The sequence below is a fragment of the Myripristis murdjan genome, chromosome 13 (assembly GCF_902150065.1).
Source record: "Myripristis murdjan chromosome 13, fMyrMur1.1, whole genome shotgun sequence".
NCBI classification, from domain to species: Eukaryota; Metazoa; Chordata; class Actinopteri; order Holocentriformes; family Holocentridae; genus Myripristis; species Myripristis murdjan.
In genome coordinates, this window is record NC_043992.1 from 18891131 (window position 1) to 18914661 (window position 23531).

General features: G+C 41.5%; 1 protein-coding gene across 10 annotated transcripts in view; it reads left to right on the forward strand.

The window, feature by feature from the left end:
• kirrel3b (kirre like nephrin family adhesion molecule 3b) overlaps positions 1-23531 on the forward strand; it is a 189806-nt gene that overhangs the window by 27823 nt on the left and 138452 nt on the right. The window lies entirely within an intron of this gene.

Consider the following 23531-nt stretch of genomic DNA (forward strand, 5'->3'; position numbering starts at 1 on the left):
AAGCATTCATTGAATATATTGACTTTTATGTTTGGTGTTCTATACAACAGCGTTGTAAATATGTCAAGGTGAGCATTTCGAAGTCATGGAACACCAACGACTGTTCTTTGGTAAAGATATCTCCAGCCGGCACAAGAGCCATCCATTTAAGTGACTTTATCATTACCAGGCGTGGAGTATGGATCCACAGAGCGAAATGGAATAGCTGGGAAACTAATGGCACTTGACAGATTCTGGTGTGAGATAGCATGCTTATCTTTGTATTATGTGAAAAGAAGGCATTTTCACAGATTGCAGTGTGTGTGGTGGAAACTGGGTGGAGGTGGTAGGGGGTGGGGCAAAAGCAGAGGAGTATTAAGGAGAAAAAACACTCTCTTTCACACCACTGTCATTTGTAACGGCTGAAAGTTACTCACTATCCATTTTCACTCATTTCATAGATTGAACGTGAAAAGTACCGAAAGTGATTTCCTTACTTCTTCTCACCATGTCTTTTCAGCTGAAAACCATCCGAAGGGACAAGAATGTTAGTGTGACTCCACAAAGCAGTAACTTGTCTTTTTTAACACTGCATATGGTGTGAAAAGTCCAGTGCAGCTCTTGAAATGTACTGAAAAGTGAGATATAGTTTCAGTTTCAGAGAGTCCCAAAGAGTCGTCACACAGTTTGGCTGTCTGCAATCACACACCACATTTGTTCCATTTACTGATCAAACGTGAAGGTACTGTGCTGTCAGAATGTCCTTGGGAGTCTGTGATTCTCCATAGCATTGACATCAGAGCTAGGGAAGTTACTTTCAAAACTGAAAATATGTAATGTAATAAAATATAGTATATTACTCATTACTCATCACTGCATAAAGAAGGTTCCATTGGGACTTTGGGTTAGCCTAGTTATTACTGTCTGTATATACAGTAGTAACTCACTATATTACCAGTTATATAATTGATTTATACACTTGAGCCTATAATTGATGATTATAAAACATCAGCAAATGTTCACAAAAGCAGATAAAAAATGAATAAATTATACATTTAAATCGTTGGGACTCGCCCAATGCCCAACCTTTTAGTGGAAATTTCTGAAAAACAAAATGTTGATGCTTGGCTACATTATTTTAACATCATTTTCAAGAGCTGCTTGTAACATCAGTAACATCAATTACATCAAATATTGAGCATCACTTTAGACAAACACCTTACAGTCAGTGCCTCAGCAACATAATGAAACACGCAGCAGTGCTCAGAAATAATTAATGTCATATAATTACATTGTAGCCTACATTAAGGACTTTATAATCCTTACTAATACTGAAATATCAGTCGTATCTTATTAAGAGATGCTTTTTGCAAGGCTTGTTTGTTTAGCATTAGAACAAAAAAGTGCCTTGCTTATTATTACAGTAACAGTAATAATGTTACTCAGTTCTCAACTCAAACTTGTCACACTACTGTTACTTAGATAGATAATATTAGGAAACTTGTCAGTCAACCAAGGTTAAGATGTACCACATGAATTCCCTGATATGTTTGAGATGATTGATTCAGTGTGTGTGTGAGGCTGAGCCCTTCTGTGTATAGGCAGCGTGAGTCGCAGCAGGCCAGTGAGCCTCCTCGACAGCGTGCTCGCTCCTTTCTAGAAGGTGGGTGGATCCACCCCCTGATTGCTCATTATAATTAGTTATGATTCAATTACAGAAAGTCCGCTCACCACACACAGATCTGTGTTTTAGTATTTATTCAGCACCTAAATCACTGTATGAAAAACACATAAATCTGTCGAAACTAGATCTATGGCCATAATTTACATGGGGTTTGCTCTGAAGGTTACCTCTGAATGCAGTGAATGGAGCGCTCCGGCCACTTTGCCATGAATGATGGGCTGGAAATGGTGTATGCCACTCTCTTTTTTTGCACTGATCTGAGACTTGAGTGAGCAGTACCGGAGATTGCATTACCTCCCCATTGGCTGTTTACAAAGCCTAAGTGATAAGAGAAATGACTTGGTAAATAACTAAGACGTCCCTGTAAGCTCTGTTCCTGTGTGTGTGTGTGTGTGTGTGTGTGTGTGTGTGTGTGTGTGTGTGCGTGCGTGTATGTGTGCATGTTTGTGTGTGTGATACAGTCTTCTACTAAACTGCTCTCAATTAACTGAGTGATTGTTTTCACCAGATTGGCCCCAGTGATTAGACAGTGTGTCCTGAGCCTGAGTGTATGTGTGTGTTTGCGAATGCGTTCACGTGTGTGCATGTGCGTGTGTGTGTGTGTGTGTGTGTGTGTGTGTGTGTGAGTGTGAGAGAGTGTGTGTGTGCTTCACTGTTTGGAGCTTGCTCCGATCAAGGTCATACTGGAGGAGAATCTGATTACTCTTTTATAAGATGCTGTACAACAGTTTCTCTTCCATAAGTGCTGTCAGTGTTGAATTTTGTCATTAGGGGAAGATTTGTTTATTTTGATTTAATAAATTGTCTACTGAGGCATACTGATCTGATTTGGATATTGCTGATTATACACTGAAAAACCTCATAAATCATGCATTGCTTTATGAGAGGAGGCGATTTAAATGCAGGTCGGGACATACTGCTAACCATTCCACAGAAATTTTTTTTTTTTTCTGGTGTGTCCATGATACAATACAATCGTTATTCCCATCATTTACTTGCTCTCCAGTCCAGAGTTGACCCTGGGTTTTGAGAAGAGTTTTTTTTTTTCTTTTTTTTAACCACCATTTTTATAGTAACAATAAATACATAAAAATAAATAAATAGATAGATAAATAAATAAATAAAAACAGTATTTAATCCTCCACAGCAAGTGGTGCCTACTTGTCTCTGACACCATTGAAAAGATGGCTTGCATCCCAGCGTCTACATCCGCATAATAAGATTGCAAGGTTAAGAGTTTTGTTTGTCCCTGCATGGTTGTTTATTTAATGCACAAAAGAGAGAAAACTTACCTTTTCCTCTCAGAAACCATTAGGTCCACTTCATGGTTTACTCTTTGGACCATATAATACGTTTTTTAAGATCTCACAAGCTACATGCTTTTTAAGTGTCCAGTTGTAAAATTTTACAACCCCACCACCTCTGTTTCTTTTCTCCACCTTTTCACTCGGCATGTTTAACAAGCAGCACGGTAGCAGAGGCCAAAACCAAAGTTCAGCCACTCTTCCTTTGCTGCGCAGATTAATCTGAGGCACTCAGCATGAAATTAAGAATTGATTATTGTAAGATGATTCTGCTTGGTTAACTTGATTCAGCGACATTCGCTCTCATACAGACCAACACATCATCCTCTCCCCCAGGTCCTGGCATTAATTCTCTTAAATATGTGCAGGTGACTTCTCTGCTTAAAGATTTACACTGGCGAGCCTTTGCTCCCAGTGTCCTTCCCGCTAAGCGTCACAGAGCTTGTGATCAGCCGCCGTAGCGCTTTGTTGCTTCAGCAGATGAAGGTAACAGACAGAATCAGCCATGCAATATCTCATCCCCTATACCTTTTTTAGTGCAATTATAGCCGTGCTTTCTGGCGTGAACTCTTTATTGTCCATCACAATTTTGTTAAGGATTTCCTCCAGACCAGGGGATATGAGAGAATTAACAGCTGAGAGCACTGAGGTGGACTGAATTGTGCTTGCAGGCAGCCAGACGGTGATAGGTATGACAGCACTGTTTTCACCAATAAAAACCTGAGGACAGAGCTGAGCTGTGGGGCCTTCCTTAATGTTAAACGTGAAATTAGAATGTCTCATTTAAACAGATGCTTCAGCAGTGATGAATGTATAATCAATATCAATGTTTTATTTTTTTTATTTTTTTTTTCCAAAGTACATAAAGTTAGTTCAGTTTGAATATATTCATTATGTAAACCTTAAAGCACAACACAGTAATGTGATAGTGGCAATAAATGGGTAGAGGCCAAGGGAATAACACAGGGGAAGCAAACATTTGCCAACTCTTAAATTATAGGAGTTAATTAATATAGGTAGTGAAATGCTTTAAAAATAAATAAATAAATAAATAAATACAGCCACACTATTTATTTTTTTTTTTTCAGGCCAGACTAATATCTGGAACAGCTGAACAACAGTGATGCTACCAGCTGATTTGGCTGATATTATTCAGCTAAAGCCATTGCATTTTAGACATTGTTGATTTATCAAAATGGGTCAAATATGGCACGTGGCTTGGCTTGCTCTGTATTGGTTTTCAAGTTATGCTAATGTTAGTTGCTTGAAAATAGTTTTGCAGCAATTAGGATTTTAGAGAAAGTCCAGGGCGTGATAGCTAATGCATGCTAACATAGTAAGCTTGAAGAGATGGTTCACCATTAAAACTAAAATGGGGTTGTGTGGGGTTATGTTGACAACATAGTAAGCATACTTTTCCCATCATTGAGGAATAATAAGTGTATGGCATCCCTTTGTGGACATTTTTAACTTTTGTCAATCTTAAAACAACTGGCCACCATTTATTTCAATAGACCTGTTTCACTGCAGCCATTTTGACATGAATAGCAGGGTAAATACAGGTGTTACAAATGGCAATACTGAAGTTTGTGCTCCGTTCTGCTCGAAGGGAGCCAGGGTCTGTCAAGGAGGAGAGTACTTGATCACCGAAATTTAGTGAACCATCCAGTTAACATAACACAACTAGATTATCAAACTATTATTTTATTCCTGTTATTAGCTATAAAATGTTTTATGAACTGAATGTTTTAGTGAGCATTGATGTATGATGGCAGATTAAAGTGTTGACAGGGATTATGTCTGAGGTATCCTGATATACGGTGTTGAACAGATACCCACAGACCAATCAGATTCAAGTAGTTGAAGTGGCCTTGGTATAAAAGTTAATTTATCACTGCAGTGTCGCAGCTTTGGGAGTAAATTTCTCACCGAAAATGCAGAAAATATCTTTAAATAAATAAGTCACGTATGCCTTCATGTCTCTCTGTCTGCCTTTTTGAAAGCCTGCCTCCCTCTCTTGACTTTTTGCTTTATCTATTGTCTATTGGAAACAGATCATTCTCACACCTTGGTTATAAAACCGCACAACTCGTCATCCTAAAGTGATAAGATATGTCTTTAGGGTTTACGGACAGATAGACCTAACTTGTATCACTGTCCTGTCTGGCCCCATTTCCTTCTCCAACATAGCCTTTCCTTAAATAGTTATCTTTGAACTAATCTGAGGAAAATCTGTCCTGAACACAACGGTAATCAGGTTCTACTCTTTAATAAGGCAAAGCAGATAAATGCTGTCATGCTGACAACTACTTTTAAAGAGCTAAGAATGGCAGTGGCTGGCTGGAAGAACGGGAGGCTGAGAGCACATTACGGTTTTAAATTTATTCACGTCATTTCAAATAAAGTCCAAATTTGTGTTGAAGTTTAAATTTCATTTTTTCCTGCTCTTCATCATGCTGCAACTGCATGTGTAGAATAAAAATGGACTGCAGATAGAAATGATTTGGAGTTGAAATAATTGTGATTAATTGCATGTGAACTGTTTATCAGTGTTTGTATCTCTCCCATCAAAACAAGCTCTAAAACAATACATAAGAAATAAAGTTTTCTTAGCACGGAGTCATGCGTGGTAAGAGGTATTGGAGAATAGGTGATTTTTACTTTGAAGGCCTCCATGAAGTTTACTGTGGACACACTAACTTTGCACAGTTTCTACACCTACATACTGTCAACCAATATACAGAAAAAATGAACAAATAAAGGTTTCTGGCAGTTTTGCAGTTTTCCTTTTCTTACATGAGGCATTATCCTGACTTGCAGGGCCTGAGAAAGATGCAACCCACGATTTTCTTTTGTTACTTTTTGAGTCGCAGATAATCAATAGGCACTACAAGTGGGTAGCCCATTGCTACTTTGTCTGCTCTTCTCTGTCTCCTGGACCACAGTGCTGAGGCCTGCTTTTTATGCTTTTCTTTTCATGTCTTCTTTCATGCTTTTCTTTTCATGTCTTTCATGTCTTTCCCTGTCCTCTGTTTTGCATGTCCATCCTTGTTATTTATTTATTTATTTCTCTCTCTCTCTCTCTCTCTCTCTCTCTCTCTCTCTCTCTCTCTCTCTCTCTCTCTGTCTGTCGCCCTTTCTCTTGGCTCCACAGTTCAGTGCTCTCCTCTCTTCTAGGAATAGACTCAGGTACCAGTCCCTGTGGCAAAATGACCACCCTCTCTCAATGCTCCCTGATACAATAATTCTACCCCATGTGCTGGCCTGATATTTGTCAGCTTAAAGGCTGTGTGGGGGCTCTGTCTGTCATTTAGCATGACAGCAGCGCATGCTTATTTGCCATTCTATTTAGAGGTTTGATTGACGGGCCGACAGCCTTGACATTCATGCAGGCGTTGTGGAGCCTGTTATTATGCATACATTAACATTCTGATAAACACATGGTCGACCATTGAGGAAATAATTACATGCCATCACTCTACTGTCTCGAAAGAGCATGTTTTTTTGTTATGTGTGTATGTATGTGTACATGCACGTTCATGTGTGTGTGTCTCGCTCCATAAATATGATCTCTTTCCCTCCCGTTCCTTCCCATCCATTAATGAGTTCAACAACAGTACGTCTCATTTGGAAAGCACTCTGCAAGCTCACCATGTACCATATCTCTCAGAACCCCCTGCAGAGCCCTAATATTTTTACACGGTAAACATACCACACAGTATCATCAAGTCTACAAGCTCTGAGGCTTTATGGCTGATCAGAGTATGCAGGCCAATTTGTGTGCAAGTCATATATGATCTTCATATATACAGTAATTTATCCAAGGAGTTTGTGCACATTTTATGTTTCCAACAGTTTGTTTTGACTCAGTAAATCATTTGATCTGAACAGCAGCATACCCCTATCCAGAGTGAAATGTTAAGATAAAAACAGGAACACTGAAGTTTATAAATAGATTGCTCTGAGAATAACAGTGACATAACAATTTTTGAATTCACTCTTTATCATAAGGCCTTTGTGCCATCCATCCAAGGATTGGGCAATGGGGGGTGGATATACAGGGCCTGCAATACCTAATATCTCAGTGCTTTCATGGCCAATGCTTTCATATGACACATTGTCCAAATACAGGACTTGTCAAAAGAAATTTGCTGTGTAAATTAGAATCTGACCTCAGCTTTGTCACAAACTCTGCACTAGATGCAATATTTTATGAGACGGAATAGAATCTTTTCTAGTCTCCACAAACTTCTATAATATGCCATGACACCTCTGTCAAATCATTCCACTTCAAAACTGACATTCTTATTAAACTTGACAATTGACTCACAGTGTTACCTTGCCCCAATGCAAAGGACCCATTGGGCTAATTATAGTTTGGCAAGCAGCATATTGACTAGTTTCCCAGAGGCTCTCACTCACCACCTAAATTGAATTCTGTTCGCACTACAATGACACATAGTATCAATCAGGCAGTCTGCATCTCCCAACACCTCAGATCTGATTGATGGGTCATGGCAGTGAATGATCAGCAGGGTGTCAGTGAGATGTCCTGCCAAATCTGCAGATGTCTGACATCAACTTTTGAGCACATCAACAACATGTTACATATAAACAAGAGCAGGAGTACAGTCTGTTCCAGTCCTCCTAAGATTGCTATTATGTTTCGTGGATATTACAGCCCCCACCCCCCACCCCTCCCACACACACACACACACACACACACACACACACACACACACACACACACACCTTCATCTGCAGCCCTAACACTCTGTAAATTATACATGTGTCAGCACATGCAGTACATACAGCTCTCAGAGCACCACTAAAATGCCTTTCTAAAACCACAGGACCAACAATAAAAAGGGACTATGAGTTGCAAGTCCAGCAGAAGGTGTCACATTAAGCCATAGTCAACCTTGCTAAATTTGAGCTAACTCTTGAATTTTTTTGTGCATTTGTATCTCCATATATATGTACGCTTGTGCCATTATTTACACAGATATATTCCCATGTATGAGCGTATGTCCATGTGATTTGTGTAAATCAATAAAGCATGTGCACTGAAGAGGCACAGGTGACTTGGCAACCTTGTGATCAGATGACCTTTGCCCCAACATTTGTTTTCCTGTGTCGCCTGGACTTCTCCAATCTGTTGTCATGCTCCTGCTTTCTAAAAGGAGAGCCCTCTGGAAAGGAAAACCCCCTTGGTAAAATTGTAAATGGCAACATGAAGTGTGTCAAGCTGACAAGGAAGACCCGCAGGTCCTAAGGGAGCCCTGTCGGTTAACTGCTGTCTACTAAGCCCAGTATTTGGTGCCGTAAGACTCCAAGCTCCTTTTATCTTATGCCCCCCCCCCCCATTGGTCAAAGACTACAAACACTGTCTCCCCTTTGTATCTTGAATAGAGTTCAGGTGCTCATGGGAGAAACAGAGCTTACATGGAGGAATACCTAATGCCTCTGTGCCAGCAGTGGCCATGTGCCACTAGAGCGGAAACCGACTGGAAAAGTGAAAGCAATGTGATGTGATCGTCAGGCTCTTTTAACACATAGGCCTAGCAAGAGTGGGCTTTTCAATTATTCAACCTTTTTCTTTGCCCTTGAAGTGTACATTAATCTTGTTTCATTTGCCATGTGTTAACAAGGGACGTCTGGTCTGCTTCAGCAAGGATGTGGCTGTCACCACCATTTCACTTCACTGCGTTTTGGGAGGGGTGGGTAAAGGCCAAAGTAGAGAGTTGTCCTCAGACATCAGCTAAAAGCTGCCATAGCGACAAATAAATGGAACCTCTTTGTGCTTTTTTTTTTTTTTTTTTTTTTCCTTACAGCATGGCCTTTCAAACTGTATAAACAAACACCTGAGTATATGGACACAGGATGGAGATGGCAGTGTCTTTTTGCAGTAATGGTTGTGGTAAACAGAAGTGTGCATGTGTATGCATGAGCACATTTGACTTATGCATTTTTGTCAGAATTTTGTGATTTGTTATGAATATTGGAAATATTCCAATATAGGAAAGTGATGTACCATTTGCATTACAACTTGTGCCAGCACTTCTAGAAAGAGGTAATGTGTTACACAACTTGAAATTTCGCAAATATTATTTTTGTTATTATGACTTCAGTTTTTGTTGTTGTGTAATTTTTCATTTGCAATTTTCTTGCTGTAGCATGAACACTCATGAGCAATGTCAAAATACACTACATGGAAAAAAGTATTGGACCACCTACACATCACACCTAAAGGAGCTTTTATGAAGTCCCATTCTCAATCTATAGGGTTGTAGAGTTGTTCCCCACTTTGCAGCTGGAACAGCTTCCACTCATCTGGGAAGGCTTTCTACAAGATTTCACAATCTCCATTCTAGTTCATCCTTGCTTCAACCTTGCTTTGTGCACTGTGGCTCAGTCATGCTGGGGACAGAAAAGGGCCTTCCCTTACTGTTCCTGCAAAGTTGCAAGCAGAGATTTGTCCAAAATGTCTTGGTGACCTGAAGCATTAAGATTTCTCTTCACTGGAACTAGGGGGCCGAGGCCATCCCCAGAAAAACAAGCCCATAGCATTAACCCTCCTCCACCAAACTTTACAGTTGGCACAGTACAGTCAGGAAGGGAACGTTCTCTTGGCATTCACCAAACCCAGACTCCATCAGACCGCCAGATAGAGAAGTGTGATTTGTCACTCCATAGAACACGTTTCCACTGCTCCAGAGTCCAGTGGCAGCGTGCTTTACACCGCTCCATCCAACGCTTGGCATTGTGCTTGGTGATATACGGCTTGTATGCGGCTGCTTGGCCATGGAAACCCATGCCATGAAGCTTCTGGCACACAGTTTTTGAGCTGATGTTAATGCCAGAGGAGTTTTGCAGCTCTGGAGTTACTGAGTCAGCAGAGCGTTGTCAACTCTTACACACTATTCGCCTCAGCACTAGGCAACCCCACTCTGTAACTTTACTTTACAGCGCCATGCTCAAATTTAGTGAGCTCTTTAGAATGACCCATTCTTTCACAAATGCGTGTAAAGGCAGACTGCATGGCTAGGAGTTTGATTTTATACACCTGGGGCAACGGGACTGAAGGAAACACCTGAATTCAGTGATTCAGAGATCTGTCCCAATACTTTTGTCCATATAGTGTATGCACATTTGTTGCCTGTTTACATCCGGTCACTGGTTATTAATGTTAAACTCAGGGGGAGTACACAAGTGCAACTGAAATAACAAGATTTGAGTCTAAACAAAGTCAGTGTATTCTCTGCCAAAAAACAGAATGTTTATTCCATTACAATCACTCTCTTCAATATAAAATGAATTTTCATCATGGTTTTCACAATCAGGAGTGAAGTATAAGAACAAGCAACAAAATGAGAAAGTACAAAAGCTAGATTGGATCTAGCCAGCTATCTATCTATCTATCTATCTATCTAATGTACCCATGCAATTTGAGAATGCCAAATACAGCCATTTCCAACACACTGAATTAATTCAAGCCATAGCCTACCTGTATTAAAAAAAAAAAAAAAAAAACCCTGTAAAACGAACTCATGTTAATGACTAGACAATTTAAAATAAATGGTTCAATTACGAGCCAATTTAAAAGAAAGACTGGTGAAATCGTGAGTTATAGACCTGTAAAATAATTCGTCATCACAGGTGTTGGCCATGGTTTGTGTCCTTCATCCATCCACCACCTGCAGAAACTCGCAAAAGCAGAAACTCTATCAAACTGTGCCCCAATGTAACAGGAGATCTCAAGAGACGGTGGTGCTCAGCTGAAAACATGCAAATGGCACTCCACTATTTGTGAGCTTCAAAGATTATTATAACAATTGTGCCCTAGCTACAACTCTGGCGGAAGTGGGTGATGACGGGCCTGTGTGCAAGAATTGCTCACAGGCCCTAGGCTACATCAATTAAGGGGTCCAATCATTGAAGCTAAGCTATCCAACATTTTCATGAGTGAAGAAAATATCTAATGACAATAGTGAAACAAGCTGGCAAAAAAAAAAAAAAAAAAATACATTTCAGCACCAAGGACAGTGTTCAGGGGCACTACACCAATTCACTGGTAGGGTAAATCATGAAATTACTTATGTGGCAGATAATCTGAACATTGGCTAGCTGGAGTGGATACAAGGACACAAGGGGGAAAAAAAGTGAAAAATGTTTTGACAGAATTTGGTACAGCTGCCAAATACAACTTAAGAAAACATACACACAGTTAAAACTCTGCTTTTCCCTTAAATTTCTCCATATGTAACTTCAAAGTAGAAAACACATTTTTCCATATTGTATAATCTCACATACTTATTCTTGATCTTCTGGTTGCAACACTTCACTAAATATACATCACACTTATAGTGAATGTAATATTCAAACCCAAGCTGCCATTATTTTATGGCAGGAGCATAGAAAATTGTGCATCATTTTCTACACATTTCCCTGTAATTTAGCAGGACGTTGGTATGGAATCGTTGGAAGCCTTGGGATCACTGCTAGAATTTAAAATAAAGTTCTGTGGGTTTGAACAAAGTTCTGCCACACAGCATGCATTTCTAAAGAGATGAACCCACCAATAGGACCAGTATACCAACACAACATACTGTCTCACCTATGGGGAAAAAAAGGACTGATGATTGATGTGGAACTACTACTGTGTATTACCTGCAGATCAGGGGTCATGGTGCAACGGCGCCACTGGGCTACAATGTTATTTCATTGCTTACGTCTTACTACAATATACAAATGAGCTTGTAAAAAGATTTTAATAATCCGGAATTGAAGATATAAATCAGTAAATGAGTGAATGAATAAATGAATGAATCAATGAATGAAGGAATGAAGGAGAGTTTTATATGATTAATTAATCCATTAAGTTTTCAGTTGTTCATTTATTCATAGTGGAGCTATGCCGCTCCACTGTTAACTACTATGAGACACACTACCTCATAGCATAGCCATCTCTCCCCCTGACCTGAATTTCAACATTGTCTCAAGACTGGGTCTTCAACCTGTGCCAGCCAGCACAGCTTGAGTACTTATATTTAGACAAGACTGCCGTCTGCCCCAAAATTACTCATGCTGTGGCTCCCCTGGGATTCCTGTTAGCTCATCCACTGCTCCTCTCTTCAGCAAGGCAAGGGGGCTGTGACCTTTCTCCGCTGCCCATGCTGTTTGTCCTTTGCGGGGTGCCATACCTTGACCTTTTCAGTCCTTTTAGGTTCCTGCAGGTAATCAATTAGCTATTATCACAGTTAAAGGTGAATAATACATGGTGGTGGGCATTGTATGAAGTATCATTTTCAGTAATTTGCACAAGTGTGTGTGTGAGTGTGCTTGTGTGTGTGCGTGTGTGTGTGTGTGTGTGCTGTGTGTGAGTTCCTGTGTAAGTAAGGTGGTGGTGGGAGGGGGGATTCGTCCTTGAAGACGGTGGAAGGGCATGGGAAAGTGCCTCCGGTGGTTTTAAGATTGTTAGCGCACCAACTCGGTTCAGTTTGTGGTTGCTAAGGGATGAAGGAGTAAAGGCAAGGAGGAAAGAGGTCTAGGAGAATGACGGGCATTTCTCCCTGTGAGCTGTGTTAACTAAGTACACGATCAAAGTCTGATTATTCAGTCTGTCAAGCTTCATCTGGAGAGGCCATTTTCCACCTTGTTTTGGAAGGCAAGAAACTGTTCAAGACGGTGCAGAACGTACAGGAATGTGTGCCAGTATTTGATGGGAGGATGGCTGTGGGTTTCTTTTCCCCCTGACGCTTATTTATATCTCTTTCTTAGTAAGTCTCTGGTATGCTTAAAAAGACTTGAAGGGAGAACACTATAGCTTCCCTGCATCCATAGCATTGTCATTGCAGGATTAGAGAATGCCCTCTGATAAAGGGAGAGGGCCTCCCTGGCGACCACAAAGCCTTTTTAGTGGAGCATTGACCTTCAACCTGTAAAGGGGCCCGCACACCACTGGGACTAAGCAGCTACTCAAATCTTTTGAGCAGGTGGGCTGGATTTAAAGATTTGTTGATTTGTGTTCATGTGCAAGTGCATAATTAAGATTGTTATTTGGCATGAATTTTACCTTGCGAGTGCTTGGCATGTAGGTAGCTGTGGATGAGTCATAAAGATTCAGGTTTGGCAGGAGGTAAAACAAAAGCGCTGCTGGACTACATCTGAGGTGACAGGCAGGTGGAGACTTCAAGCAAGAACTAGCCTGTTGCTGTCAGAAATTCAAACAGATAAAAATGAGAAGTCTTCTCTGCAGAAGCCCTCTGAGAGGTGTGACAACAGCGGGAGGGTTGGGTAATGGCCTAAACCATCCAATCTGGTTTTCCACATGACCACCTCTCAGCTATTAATGACCTTGTGGCCGATGAGCGATGGCATCGGTTTAGACCTTCAGAATGTGCAACTCCTTCAAGGGGGCTTCTCTTATTTTTTGTGTTATCCAGATGAACTCACATACACTGGCATAAGAAAATGAAGATTTTGTAAATCTTCTCTTTGTAGAAGTGGCTATCTACGCAAATCTAATATATGAACATATGTCCCTATACCAGACAAACTAAACTCAACCATATAAGTTGAGAGTACGCGCATATATTATATTTGTGCATGCATGAAAACAACATATTGTCCTTATATGGTCATTTCTGTGCGACCATAGCAGCTACTGACTCAAAAAACTGGATAGGACACATTTACCTGTAATATGTATTAGACCTACACTGTATGTTCTTGAAGTAATTTTTATAGAGTATACAGTTTTGTTTGACTTTTTGTTGATGTTTTTTTTTTTTTTTTTTTTTTTTTTTTTTTTATTATTATTATTATTCACCATGGTACCTTGCATGCGCTAGATATGTTAACCTGAACTTGCATGTTATGTTACTTGAGACTGATCCTCAATCATGCACTTAGGCACTGACACCTTTTAATTATTTTTCAGACTATTTCTGATGTATTCATAATCGAAAAAATATGTGAGACACTGATTTGTCCTGATGGCATTTTTAGCATGCGATAAAGCTCGTGATTGTCACTGATGTGGTCGATGTGCTGACAGGGAGCAAAAGCTGAGTTTACACTTACATTCCCCCATCACCTCTTCCTTCACTGCACACTGTTATTGATTGGCTGTCCCTCTAAACACAAGCTTTGAGTTTCAAGGTTCCACATAAACAAGCGTGTGCAGCAGGCTTGCAAATACACACACGCACACACACACACACACACACACACACACACACACACACACACACACACACCACACACACACAAGCACATCCATTCAGCACCACCATGCCTACCTTTGAAAGACTATTCCCATAATGCACCAAAGGTCAGGTGAACCCACCATTTCCACTTATTTAATTTTTCTGTCTCTCTCACGTCTCCCTCTCTCATATACCACGCATCTCTGTGTGACACTGTCTGTCCATCTCTCTCTCCCTCCCTTTCTCTCTCTCTCATTTGCCTTTTCTTCCCAAGGCTTTCTTTAAGGAGTACACCCTCCACTTTATCACATTGATGAATCTGGTCTGCTTCTCAAGGAGAGGCCGCCGAGCTTACCTATGAGCTAACGCAAAGACAAATGCCCCCTGTCTCCCATCAGCCAGCTCTTATGTTTAAGGTGATGCAGAGAGACAGGTTGATTAAAAGTAGGTTAAGAGATGCGCCGAGGTTGTCACTCAGCCATTGTGACGGATCGGTGACGACGAGGTCAAGGGTGCTGCAGCAGCAGGAGGGTGGCAGAGGAATAGAATTATCCCCCTGAGAACAGACCCCCACTCACACTCACAAACACACACACACACACTAAAGCACACACAAATCTCTTTTGTTCTCCTTCTTTCCCCTTGCTCTCACAGTGACGCCACAGGTCAAATAGATTTATGATCACACAGGTGTTCGCAGAGAGACGTCTCAGCCATGTTTTAATTAAGTCACACATTTGCTGAGGAACAGTGAGAAAGTCACGCAGAGGAGAATGGGACCTGGAGGGATAGGGATGCTGACCTTTTCTCAGTTTGTCTTACTGCATGACTCGTCTTCAGTGTGTCACATATAACTCATGCCAAATGATTTAGGCCTACTTGCTTATGACCCTTATGACCCTGAAACACCCTGGTGTTACAGCTCAAGGATTCTGAGGCTCAAAAGTGCTGCAGATGTCAAAAAAAGAGAATATTTCAAGATAAATAAAATACACTCCTGCCCTGGCAGGATCTTTTCATTTCCACAAGACTGTGCATTCAGTACACAGGAAACATGAATATGCTGTGTTACAATGTAGCAAAGTGAATGAGAATTAATGGCTTTAAAGTGGTACTTGGGGTGCAGAGCGTTATTTTGTAGACTATGATTGTTTTCTCAGATGGTTTGTTTGACCTTGTGAAAAATGGCCTCAGCAGAGCACAGGAGAAGGGAGAGGGAGTAATTCCCCTGGACCTGTTCAACCATATCTGGACCAGAGATCTGAGCGCTCGCTGCAGAATTATGTATGCCGAGAGCCACACAAATGCACATGTTTCATGCACATGCACACATGTACACACCCGACAAATGCAAAGACATTCAGCCGCAGGGCAGCTGTGTGTTGTAGTGCTGTATCTCAAGTAGGCATATTCTCAGAGCCTAAGTGATAAATTGTTTTGTAATTATTTTCATACGTTATCAAAAATCATGTTGCATCATACCCATCTTAAGTAAAAACATATGAGAGTAGAGAGCCTCCTTAAATAAGCAGATTTTTTTTTCACTCTCTTTTGCCAACATGGTCAAGGAATTTCAATATCAAACAGTGAGTAGCATGTGATCATTACCACTGCAAGACATTCTTCTTTAATTCTTGTCTCCCAGTGATGAAATCCTGGTCCATCCCTCCATCTGTCTGTCTATTACACTCTTGAACCTGTTTTGGCACAACTTTGGGAAATGATGCATCTCACTGCTGCATTTCAATATTTAAAATTACACTGATTGGCTCAAAGTGGAAGTACAATTACAGCTCAAAACAAGGTGACATATTCATTACCAATCGGTCCTGGCAGGTTCCTCTATATTTGCGGGGGACGACATGTTTATTGTTGCCTTCCCAGCTATGGGTTAAGGTGCCAGTCTGAGATTACCATATGGAACACCAGACTGTGTATGGCATTACCTCACATATGCATGTGCATACACTAAAAAATGAGACCCAAGGAGTATTTCTGGACTGTCGCTGAGTGGCTATGAGTGTACAAGAACACACCAAAAAAACAAAACAGCCAGAACTAGAAAAGCTAAAATATGCAAAGTTAAACACTCAACCAAGGCTACTGTACTGTCACTGCGATGTTGTTTTTCTTGCTGAAGCTAATGTTTTTGTTGTTGCTATTGTTCTGCAGCTGTTTGCCATGTTTCCTTCCTGTCTTCATAATGCATGAGCTAGACTGCATGCCGGTTATTATTTGTAAGTGTTGGCCTTGCAACATCAAACACTGTGACTTAAGGGAGGAAACAGTCAACACATCCAACTAGTATAATCTCACCAGCCATCTGTCTGTCACGGGGCCTCTGGAGGAAAAAATCAAACCAGACAATGATGTATTCTTACCTTTTTAGATGCCAATTCAGATTTGTGGGAGTACAGACACTCACAGACTTGTTTAGGACCTGGGAATTACAAAGTAAAGGTTTGTTGACAGAGACAAGAATTTCAGCACTGTAGGTAGAAGTTTATCCGAGACTTCTATCAGTCCACCCACCAACCCCCCACCCCCTATCCCCCCTTCTAAATTTATTTGCCACAACTTTTCACTCAGGCATAATGCCCACACTTAAATTCAGAGGAAATCCATGAATCTCCTGAAGAGGAAAGTTGTGCATGTGGGATTAAGGAGGCACTGGCCTCCTTCTCTCCACCCTGTCTCAAATGAACAACCCCCCACAACACCGTGCGTTCTGCGAGCTTGGCTCTAGCACTGGGAGCACAGCACAGACCGTCTGTGGATTTCCATGTATTACTCTGGAAGTTCTCTCTTCTTTTCATTTAGAAATAGGGGAAGACGAAGAGAAGATCCATCTTTTTTTTCCCTCTTCCTGCACTCCCAGTGGCATCTGAGGTATGCTTATCTGAAGCAGCAGATGCACAGAGCTCATGGGACCTCATCAGAAAGGCTCTGTGAAGACATACCTGCTGCCAGTGAACCGTTACCGTCCTTTCCTTCACCATCCTTCTGAGCCCCCTAACCCCTAGCCTTCTGGGCCGAGGGACAGGCACACCAATTACTTAAGCCAGGGAAGAAGCTAATGTCATACATGGTGGAATGACAACCAGCCTCACACGGGAAAGCTTCCATCTAGTCTCAATGAGTTTTTCCACAAGAGCAAATGCACAGCAAGTGGTGCCCCGAGAGAACAGTAACTGAACACTGGGTGGGCATGCATATTGGAGATATTGAATAGGGCTGTGGAGCACTGCTTGCGGAGGGATGTATTTAAAGCAATCACTTATATACCTCCCACTTATATGCTACCTAAAGCCCATAATTAGAAGCGGGCATTATTGTGCTGAGAATTTGGTAATTATCTTGTCCTAAGTGGGAAGGTTTCTCATGCACTTTTGGCTCACAATGCAGATTATCTGGATCCTGCAGATTTCAGTGTGTGTGTATGTGTGTGCCTGTGATTTGAATACTGAAGCAAGTGAACCCATATTGAATGTGTGCTTGGAACTCTCAGATAAAAAGTGCACTAAGCAAAATTGAGGGCTGATTGAAGACAGGGCCGTTTAGGCTCAACTGGCAAAAAATGTGTAATAAGCACATAATTTATCAGTGACAATGAGGTCGACGATGTGAACCATGTGGACTCAACCAGCAAATTCTGTGCTTATTCCACTTTTTTCGTCTGTCGAAACAGTTCTCGCTTCAGTCAACCCTGGACAATTTTATATGATGTACCTTTAGCTCTTGCTCAGTGTCCTACACAAAAAAATAATAATAATTTATAGCTTTGATAGAATGGGTTTCCATATGCCAGATCTGCCTCAGTGACCTTTCACACTTCAAAGAGTCTCCTGTTTTTTTTTTTTTTCTGTTGTTTTGTTTTCTCTTGTAGTTATGCATTTTAATTAATACATAGAATAAGGGCTTCCAGGTTACAATGCTGCTTACATCTTTGCACCACGTTTATTTTATGGTAGGGAAGGAATGGCATTTTCTCTTCCAGTACCATTATCGCTCTGGAAGCTGTCGTGTTCTGTAAATCTCTAAAATCTCACTTCCCTTTTATCAAGAAACTGCAGGTATACAATTCATATGTCAGCACAGAGGTATAGTCTCTGAATGCTCATGGGTGAAAATAGTGTGTTTGCTACAATTACCTTGAGTGTCTGCAGAACATGTCGTCTCTCAGCCCGCAGCCCTAACAGGCTCAGTGTAATGGCGATTGTTTAAAGGCAACTCGCCTTTCCATTATTGGGAATGACGGTTTTCCAGTGTGATATTTGACACACATGAACACAGTGTGGCTCTAAAAGCCGGGCATTGCTGAGTAAACATTTTCAGTTGTTTTCACTGATTATGATCATGTCAAAGTAAATCATAGCCAGTCTTATTGTCATCATCGAATCATTGAACAGAAAAGTTTTGTGGAATTTATGAAGTAAAAATCAGGTTGAAAGTAGTTCAAGTGAGAAAAAAAAACTCACTTTAGGAAATTTCTAGGGGGAAAGTAAGCTGTGACAATATTTTTATCTTTTCTTTTTTTATTCAAGGAAGGATTGCTGAGTCTGCATGCACTTCTTCAGCAAAGCGTCACAGTTAAACCCATTCTCATTTGCCAGGTATACTGTAGGCCAATGGGTAGCTCCATTGGAGCAGTTTGGGGTTAAGTGCCTCGCCTTGGGGCGCCTTAAGGAAGGATTGGTTGTTTGAAGGACTTAAGCGTTTCTGATTCACTTTCCCTGCAAAGATTTTTTTTTCCAAGCTGTCCTGGAATTTGAACTAGTGACCTTATGATCACAAGCTGCTTCTCTAACCTTTGAGATTACATGTTGCTACTGTGACATACAAGCTATCTCCACTACACTGTTTAATTCACAATGACATTCACAACAAGGGGTTTTGCCTCACCTTTGCAACGGTTGTTAGAGAATTAGAGAGCAACCCGTAAAAGAGCGGGAAAGAGGAAGAACTGTGCTTGTCTGTGTGTGTGTGTGTGTGTGTGTGTGTGTGTGTATGTGGTGAAGGGGCAGCAGAGACAGGCAACAAAACTGAGTGGTATTGGGGACCTGAAGATGAAGTGAGAGCAGGGAAAGCCCAGGCCGATTTCTGACCCTCAGACACTTGACTAGAATTGATTCCTGAGAGGCTGTCAGTCAAAACATCTGCACTAGTAATTATTTCCCTGTTTTCTATATGGTTGAGTGTGTGTGTATGTGTGGGTGTGTATTTAACTATTCCCTAAAGACCAGTTCCCATTTACTGCAAGCAAGAATCTGTGAAGGGCCGAAAAGATGGAGAGGGGAGAAACAAGATTCCTTAATTGGTGGAAATATTGCACTGCACTGCACAGGATTTCAGGTTTTTTGTTGGATAAAGAGTAAAAACAACTCCTAAGTTCTCTGCAGTAATGTTTACTCTTTACTTGTTTAGATAGTCTGCTTCTCTAGCAGGTGCTAATTGAACACCCTGTGGAAGATTTTTTACAAAAAAAAAAAAAAGAAAGAAAAAAAACACCCACTGTGGAAAGTACAAACTTATTTTAATTAAAATTGAGCTTTGCTGAAAATCTGCTTTCATTACATGCAGAATGTTGGGTAATTGAGCTATAGATTACAATATGCTGATTAATGGCATCCAAGCTGACATGTCAAAGGATTTTACACTTTCAATATGTAACTGGGCTGGATGACTAAAAGCTCATTCTTACATAAAGTAGCAGCCTGGAGGTGAACGGGGGGTTACATGCACAGACTCACTCCTAAAGGCAGATTTGAGCAATCAGGACAATACAGACAGTTTTTTTTTTTTTTTTTTTTTTTTTTTTATAAACTTTCTGGCTCTCATTGTGTCGCACAATGTAGCAAACCACATCCATCACTTACTGTACGCAAGGGAATGAAATAGTTACCAAGAAACACTTTGTTATCCTGTTGGCCACTCAGCAACACCATGGGAGACATTAACCCCTTTCACATATGCAGCTTATTCCATTCATTTACTGGCACAGGGTTAGGGTTTGGGTGAGCGGTTATAGGGGTCATGTGTGGATGGTGGTGGGCGCAAAATGCCAGCAAATCTGTTATGCCAATTTTGCCACTGAAATGGTAGTAACATTACTAGTAATGTTTTGTAACGACTATATCTGTGAACACGCTTCCCAGTGTTTCTGCGTCCATGAAAATCCTGGAAATATGTGGGTAAATGATGAATTATCCCTAAAGTTCCCTAACGAAATCCCTAAATAAAAGTCATGGAAATTTTTAACAATGATTGTAATCTTGACGAGCTTGATTCTAAGAAGGGATAACAATTAATATTTTTTTATGTCCTTGATAATGTCTTAAAATCAGTTTCTCAACCGGTCAGACATGGAGGTTTTGTTATATAAGAGATATTTTGTTTTGTCCTGTGATTCCACCTCCTAGTTGTAGGGGAGACTGGGGTAAGTTGAGCCAAAGGGTAAGTTGAGCCACCCCCTGTTGCTAGGAAACGGTAAAAAATATTGATCATGTGACCAAATATTTAGGAGGAAGGCATCATTTCATGGAGTCTGTGAAGGTAAGAACCACATGGGTAAAGTAGTTAGACATTTATTTCTGAAAAACCATTTTTTACTCTTGAAAGTGAATTTTGTCTATCATAAGTTTCATGAGAATTGTGTTAAGACCAAAATAGATCATTTTAAATTTGTTTTATACATCAGTTGTGGTATCTATGAGCTACAACATGAGGTCATAAACCTAGCATAAAAGTGCACCATTTTAGCTGTGGGGACTAAAAAAGTCAAAATGGTAGCTCTGGGGTAAGTTGAGCCATTTGGCCAGGGGTAAGTTGAGCCGGTAGGGGTAAGTTGAACCACCGGCTCCTGTGTTCTGCGGTGCGTTCGGGGCCGAGGCCGGGGGGTCCGGGGGCATGGGGGAGTGCTGGAGGCCACAACTGCTGCCGCGGAGCCAAGGGCGAGGCATGGGCGCGCCACAGGACCCCGGAAAAAAGACTCGCAGACGCTCAGGCCGTTTTGACCACTTACGCCTTTACGAGGGTTAAATATTAAATCTCTAGGGGGATGCTAAGTGTTCAGTTAGATGATGCTAAGTGTTCAGTTAGATGAAGCAGCAGTGACTCTTGCCTCACATAGCAAGACCTGTCTTAGCACCTTGCCAACACTAAAGAAAGGTCTGGCTGAACCCACTATCAATCTGCAAGAGGGGAAAAATGCTCTGGCCTGTTTGTATTTCTCTCAACCAGTCACAATCGTCTTGGGCGGTGCTAAGCCCAGGATGCAGTGACCTTGCAAATAGTGTTGGGGGGAACCACAGATGATTTAATATCTGTATGTAGCTCTTGCGGAATGTTATTAAACTAGTATAACAGAAGCTCCTGTGAAGTGGACTGGATTGGTACATTTGTACATGCGTGTTACCTCAGAGGTTGCTGTTATTGTTTCATGTAGCGACGGGGATTTTGAAAATGGCAATGACTGAAATAGTTGCCCATTGGCAGGCTTATACCCACAGTCCACATCCGGTGAGTCAGACTACAGAGACTCTGGTGTTAGGGTAGATGTCATTTGTGAGGAATTCCATGAAATGATGACAGAGGAATTTAACAGCGTTGCTGGTATTGTTTGAATATACCTTTATAATAAAACAGAAAAGCATGTCCTGTCAGAACAACAGAAACTGCTACCTGTGCTGGTTACTTGTTAAAGCAGCTAGTGATAGATGATGGTGAATGCCTCCCAATGATTTGTCCCATCCCGATATCCACACAGGGTCCATCGATTCAAATATTTAAAAGATGGTTAAACTCCTGCCTGTGTCACTCTCTGACCATCACATGGGAATAATAATGCATCCTGTACTTGTGAAGCCCTGGACAGTGAGCAGTGGTGGTGTTGGTGCAGGCAGAAGGTAAAGCTTAATGGAAGCTAGGGAAGGGGAAGTGGGAAAGCTGTACTTGAGATAGGGCCAAGGAGGAGTTGTCAGCTTTGATTTATTAAGTGCAGCTCCCGCCCTGACTGCTAGTAACTTGTCAGTCCCCACATAATGGATGGGGCTCACAGCTCACTGCACCGTGATTGGCTTTTTTCCCCCGGACCCTGTCCGTCGAGCCTCTCATCCCTCGCTATCTTGCTCCCATTTCTAATTAATTTGTTATTCACAACCCCCTACCACTTTCCTTGTTTGCCCTGGTACAAAGGACCCTGTGGGCCACTCTTTTTCCTCACTTTCTCTCTCCCCTCCACATCCTGCATTCAATATTCTCCCTCATTTTGGACAATGCCTCCTTGTGGTGTCAAAGTTGGCAAATGACTACTTCCCTCCCAACCCCATTCTTCTGACATGGTGTCGGTCCACGGCAGTACAACAGCACTCGTCATTCAGTCACTGGAGATGCTTGGAAGCATTTGTCTCTATCCTTCACCAGGGAGTCAGTGATATCCACAGGCTTACAGCCACATAGAGCCCTAACAACCTTGTGCTGTGTAGGTGTGTTAGTCCAAATACTGTGACAAGCTCCTTTAGCTTTTTTCTTCGCTAAATGTGCCCAGAGTGAGTCGAATCCTTGGCCATTATCCCAAGAGCTCTCTATAATTTCAAACATGGCCCCGAGGAATGAAATACATATTGATGCTGAAGTACAAGAGCAGCACGGTGGCGGAAAAGGGAGAGGAAAAAGAAGATGATTGCATTGAAATAGCTTGGGTCTTTTCCAATTCCAGAGCCCTGCAATTCAAAAGGGAACAGACTCAATGGGGGCTTGAGTTTAGCGTTTCCTACAAAATACAGTGTGCGATGAACTAGACATTGGCATGCTCGTGTACAAGTCTTGTCAACACATGATGTGGATGTTGGTGAGCAAATACAAGTCAGATGAGACAATGTAGTCCACTTTATTCCAAGAGAGATAACAGTGACTGTCGAGGATGACAATGCTGTTTGTCTTACAGTCAGCCACAGAAAATGGGCACAAGTATCTTTTATGTCGGGCAAGTCGAATCAAAGCTAAGGCTGGTCTGAGTTTTTAAAGCAAAGTTTGTATACACACACACATGCACACATGCACGGCACTTTATCTAGAATTTGAGGTAAGCCTCTGTGATGTCTGTGCTATGACCCTGGAGCTGAGCTCATGATCGAAGCTGAGCACACACGCACCCACACACCCACACACACACACACATTGTACATGCATTCACGCAAACACGCGAACACCACACCCGGCATGGGCCTCGCTGCCCTGCGGTGCACCCATCTACAGTGATCCCTCACATGGCTGTCCTCTGGGATTAGCTTTGTCTTCAGCCAGATGTAATCTAACGGGCCTGGAGGATCTAACACAGTATGCGGAGCTATTACT